Source organism: Nansenia antarctica (genome assembly GCF_963989245.1).
Source record: "Nansenia antarctica genome assembly, chromosome: 4".
Taxonomy (NCBI): domain Eukaryota; kingdom Metazoa; phylum Chordata; class Actinopteri; order Argentiniformes; family Microstomatidae; genus Nansenia; species Nansenia antarctica.
The window spans coordinates 28,811,300-28,817,630 of NC_137689.1; positions in this window are offsets into that span (position 1 = coordinate 28,811,300).

The window sequence follows — 6,331 nt, forward strand, 5'->3', positions numbered from 1 at the left end:
AAGAGGAATGTAAGACTTGGGAGTGACATTTCATGGACAAAGGGTAGGGCTGGCCCCAGTCTGCCAAACTGAAGCTATTATTGTCATTGGATACTGTATATTGCCTTTTTCAGATGATGAAGAATACTTCATACCCTTGATTGCTGTAATGATTTCTGAGATTGAGTCATTAAATATTAACAATGTGGGCAAATGGTTGTGGTGTTTTATTCCATGTGGACATTTAGTTGACCCTACTTTGCTGAACACTTACTCACTAAGAACAATTTTACACAAACAAAAAGACCTGGCTGATAGCCACTCTTCACCTGGCGTACGGGTTGATGTCTGAAAGAGGAGCTGGTAAAAGTGTTGCACAAAGCTGGTAAACTGGTAAAAGTGTTGCACAAAGATTTCACCGGACACTTGGGAGACTTCAAGGTAAAATCTCACAGACACACACACAGACAGACACACACACACCTACTGTTGAGACAAGCCCACTGCTGACTGATATGTCATTATGGGCTCCACAATTAGCGCATGAATCTCCATGAAAACATGTCTGAATTGAGGCTACTGTATGATACTACTGTATGATACAAGCAAAGAAAAAGTACAGTATCATATCACATTATTGGAGATCAGACAAGATACTGCACTCAAACACTAGGGGCAAAGCGCTCCTGATGGATGCACTTGGCCAATGTCACCAAATAATGTTATGTATATATAAACCGAGCTGCCGGGCTGGATCACATGCGTTTGCGATATGTAATGACAGTTATGGCACTGTTCATGTGGCCAACCAAAAATAGTTCACAATTCCTCTCTACTTGATATTAGAGGTCATGTATTGTTAGAGTTAAATTCCCTCAATGTGTACACATTTTCCTATATTTGATTAGATCAAATGTGAGGAAAAAAAACATACTAATCTACTACATACTAAAGACATATAATCTAGTACATTTGCGTATAAACATCAATTACATGTGTATGTGATTTTGGTGGATAATCTGAATGTTTATTTGTGAAGTGTAAATGTTGAAGCATATTTGTTTTAACTACAGGTCTAACTGTGCTGAAAATCTTGAGAGAATAGGCTATTTTCCTATTTGTTTGTCACATCACGTCCCTCTCCAGGCAAGTTTTCCCCCATGGTTTTCCCCAGAGGTTCCTTAATCCTATATGTAAATTACAGCCAATAGATGCTGTTGTTGAGTTGGGCTGGGATTAGAGGAGGCGAATGAGTTTCAATTTTACTGGATTACAGAACAAAGAAAGGGGAAAGGGGACACACTCCACTGTTAAGGAAAAGATAAAGAAACGGGGGGAAATATACAAATAATCTCGGCGATAACGTTTTACAAGAGAACTGTATGCAATTATGCTTCAGATTACAAGGTTTCCGACTGCCGATAACGCTACATTTTAGATGGGAATTCTCTAACAGTTTCAGTTGGATTAAACGGGGAATAAACCTATTCCGGGATTGACAGCCTTAGGAAATTTAAACGTTGGTTTTGGTAAGGTATTTCTCATATTGTTGTCATATTTGTGATCAATCGAACATAGCATTTGGTTTTCTGAAAGCACGTGACTTTTTTATGGCTGTATAAATTGTGAAATTACAGATTATAATTCTGGGGGAGGAGATGGGCCAGCTACTAGCTAGCTGTTATTTTGTAAGGCTAGCTAATAGTCACCGCAGGAAACAACGGTTTCACCACGGTTGTCTTTGCAATAGCCAGGTATTACTAAATTGCATTGGTTAAATGACCCAGACTGGGTTTGATATGTAGGCTAGCTGGCGTTGTGTTTCCAACCAACAGTGCAACAACTTTGGTGACGGATACGAGGACAAGCAGTGTTGCTTGTTCTTGGCTCGACAATGGCGTGTACAGCTAACGTTATTTTAGCTAGCTAATAGATGTGCCAGTCGTTTTGTGGTATAGTATGATAAACAGGCAGACAATACTGTGCAATACTTTTTCCTAAATCCCCAAGACTCGCATACCGAGCCAGCTAAACGAAGCTTCAAAGCAATATCTAGCTATAATAGCTAGCTAATTTATAATGTGATTTGTTGTTGCTGGCCAGCGGTGTTTTGTTAGTGTCAGAGTCAGCTAGCTTGCTAGTTTGCAAACATGATCCAAGTTGACTCACACTGGTGAAATAAACACGTCAAGTTCGTTTACGTGCTTGTCTTTCTATTTACAACTCTTTTCCACGCATCCCCCGTCTGTATTTAGCTATGCGCAGGACACCGTCCATACACTGCAAACCACGCTATGTAGCCAACTAGCTATCTACAACTAGTAGTACTACTACACAGTGGCGGTTCTATTATGTTTTAAATGGTGTGGCAAAGGATTTCTCGGGTGGGGCGGGGGGTCAAACATACACCGCCATTCAAGTTCTGATGCCCCCCCCCCCCACACACACACCACCCCTTCACCCACCCACAATTACTTTTGAAATATTACATTATTATAGCCCTTAGCCTAGCCCCACACCACCACCCCACTCATCCATACGCCCACAGTTAGTTTGGAATTATAATATTTACACTATCCTATACCCCTCAGGTCTACACATACTCAATAAAGCAACAAAGAAGAAGACACAAGCAACAAAGAAACATTTCTAACACACAAGAACCACAATTAGGCCATAATGTCACCCCCAAAAATGTATTGCACAATTATCTATTAACAACCACTAAATACCCACCCATTCCACACATATTACACATCCTATTCTATACCCATTAGCCACCCCACACACACACACACAGTATGGAATAGTTTGGAATTATAATACACAATCATTACACATTAAACTATCCTACACCCCTTAGCCCCACACCCCACTCATCCATACACCGACAATTAGTTTGGAACTATAATATACACTATCCTATTCCTATACCCCTCAGTCCCACTCACCATCACCTCATCTAAGATCTTCAGACCAACTTAAGTCGGTGGTTGTGTTGGCCAGCAACGCATTTTACAAACGCATTCAAATCTAGTGCCTTTGCTCTTTCACTTTCAATGCTGAGCACAGCTAAACTTGTCAGCCTGTCATTTGTCATTGTGGAGCGCAGGTGATTTTTTAATCAACTTTAACGTGGAAAAGCTGCGCTCGCACCCAGCACTGGCCACTGGCAAGACGGCCGCAATCTTGCATAGACGGAACAGCTTGAAGAGCAAGTCCCCCTATGTGTTGACAGCTTGTTTTTCTCATAAAACCCCCCTGATTAAATCAATAAAGGTAAACATTTGACTTTGCATCTGGGGTGCTGTCTATCACTTCATTCATTTAGTATAACAACATAAAGATTTAGTAGCCATGAGTATTTTCATGATTGATAAGCGTCGTCAGTAAAACCCTGATTTAGGTAGTCTACCTCTTCAAAGTCAAACCATCGTGAAGATTTGCTTGATAGGTTGCCTGATGCTATTTTTGGACCTTGTGTGTTGAACTCTGGCACATAGACCAAGAATGCTCACCAGATACAGAGCTGGCTAGCTCAATGCGACCGCGGCTTTTTGTTGAATCTGACCGGAGTAGAATGACAGGTAGCAGGTCCTGATTCACGTGTCTGTCAAATTGACAGTCTCAATATTATGGCGGACTGTTCCATCCAGACCGGGGTGGCGGCCCCAAAAATCGAATTATTTTAAATCATTGGTTAGGGGAAACAGAGAAATATCATCAACGTTCAACACCAATTTTTATTTTTTCATCACCCACACTCATGGGGTGGCAGGTGCCAGCCTGTGCACCAGTGTAGAACCGCCCATGCGACTAGCTAGACTGGGCGTATATGGATGTGATTGTCAGGTATCATGAAAACACATTTAATGAAGTTCACTTGCCTCAGGCAAGTAGACTTGAAGGGTCATTATAGTAGCTAGACCACATGCCTAACGTGGCTTATCTTTAGAATATGCCTAGCTATAATAACTGAGGTGTGTGTTCATATAACATAACATAGTTGAAGATCATCTATCTTTCGTATGACAAATAAATCCTTTCGGGTGGATCTTATGCACATAGGAATGAACCTGAAAGATTTGACACAAACATGTCATTGTACAGAGTACAAAGTCAACAGTGATAAATGTCATGAGAGCACAGGTGCATGTTGGGTAAAGCAATAGCTGCTGCCTGGGACTAGGAAGTAGGCCGTCATATTCTCAAATGTGCATGTAAGGATTGTGGACAGTCTTTATCTCTGATGGTATTTGGAGATGACCACAACAACCAGAAGATCTGTTCTGAATACCTTGTCTCTTGGCTGTCCCATAATGCATGTGTATGAGCTGCTATAGCTTTTGGTATCAAGTCTGGCATATCAGGGGTTAAACATAATTAAAAGTCAATGATCAGCACTGAGCTTATTGATTTAGCCTAGATACAGTCCTGTTCTTCAAAAGGTCTGTGACCGGAATCGCTTGTTAAGGGTATTAGCAAAGTATTGTGTATCAATGACATTGAGAGCTGCAAGCTTCTTAAAAAAACAGCTCGGAAAATCCGCTATATACCCGCTTTGAGAACATTGTAATATTTCTAAATACCACTTAGGCAATTATTCAACAAGTAAGGATCAGCTATACCCGCTGTAGCCAGGAGAGCTTTTCATGGCATGAAAGAAAATAACAGTGTTTCCTTAGGGGGCCTCAAATGGGTTAGGATGTCATTAGCTGGAGCATTTAAGCATGTCAGCCAGACTCGCTTTTTATCATTCAAGATCAGGGTGTACTCCACTCACATACCGGGGGGAAGTGTTCAAAAGTGTTTCTTCTGGCTCCTTTTGATTCAGGCTCATAGTTTGTGTAGCAGTCACAGCACAGGACTGTTTTAAATGTGCGGTGGTCCCCCCCACCAATCTATTAGCCGCACATTGTGACTGCCAATGGCACTTGGTCCTACCATAGATTTTTGCTTCTGATGACTGATAGGTGATTCTCTTCAAATGACAAATGTACTTGGATGAAAGGTGTCTGTTACATGTAAAAAAAACAATGTCCAACAATGTAAACACACCTACATAAATGTTGTGTTGACTTCTAGGCCGTTGTTAGAACATGAACCATGTTGGTCCATTGGCATTTTCTCTTCTTCAAAACAAGCCTTTTTTCAGTTGACACTTGACAGTTACAATGTGGTCATCTGCCGCCTTTTGTTCCACTTGTGTGTACGACTGTGACATGACGTTACGTTTGAGTCCGACCACTGGTACAAAAGTCGGCCTTTGTAATTCAGTCGTGTGGCATCTCTTTGGCAGCCAGTGAAAATGACACTGCACCACACTTCTCATTTCTTTGCTCTTTTGCCTTAAAGATATGAGCGAAAGAGGCCATCTATTTTAGTAGCTGTAGCTAATAGTTTTGGAGGGGGATTTATGTTTGCTGTGGGCTCCAGGGAAGCAGATTCAGACAGGCAATAGGCCTAGTGGCGCAGCTCTCTCTCTCTCTCTCTCTCTCTCTCTCTCTCTCTCTCTCTCTCTCTCTCTCTCTCTCTCTCTCTCTCTCTCTCTCTCGTCTGTGTGGAGTCTGTGGTTTGGTCTGCCCGGAGGCTAGGATAATGGCTCCCAGTGTCTGGAGAGATTAAAGGCCAGAGCTGCATTGTTCAAATGCCTCGAGATTAGTTTCCAAGGAGACGGATTGCGGTTGCCATGAGAACGCAGGGCCCGGAATTAGGATTGCGATTATTTTAATTTTTTTCATACCCTCTCTCTCTCTCTCTCTCTCTCTTTCCCTCTCTTTTATTGACCCTATCTCTCCTTGTCTTCTCTATTATCCCCTTGTGTCGTTCCGTGTTGATTACGGCGGCAATGAAAATGTTAGCCTACCCCCGTGCAAATGACGAGTTTAGGCCTACTCCTACATGGCCGTTCGTGATGTCACTAACGACATTGAAATTGATGGTGGGGGGGGCAGCAAAACAGGTCTGAGGCCATTTTAGAGCCAATTTTTTGATCCCTGTCATTTTGAGCGCAACCTTTACAGCTCTTTGCGCACCTTCTAAGGAGAGCACACGAGGGATGAAGGGATTCTGAGAAAATAATCTGAGCTAGCTTTAATTGGCTGACAAAGGCTTATCGTAATTAGCTACTTTCACATGTGTGTGACGGATTTGGGTATTAGCATATAACATGGAGGGTATTACTGGCACTTTTAAAGCCTCTTAATGAGAAGGAAACCTCCACCCTCCGCCCGCCTCTGCGCTGTTCTGTCTGTCTCAATTCCAAATGTACTATAGCCTAGGCCTTTACCTTTTCTCAAAGTCAAACACAAATATAATGTATCACTGTTATACTCTGCAAATCGACGTTTTT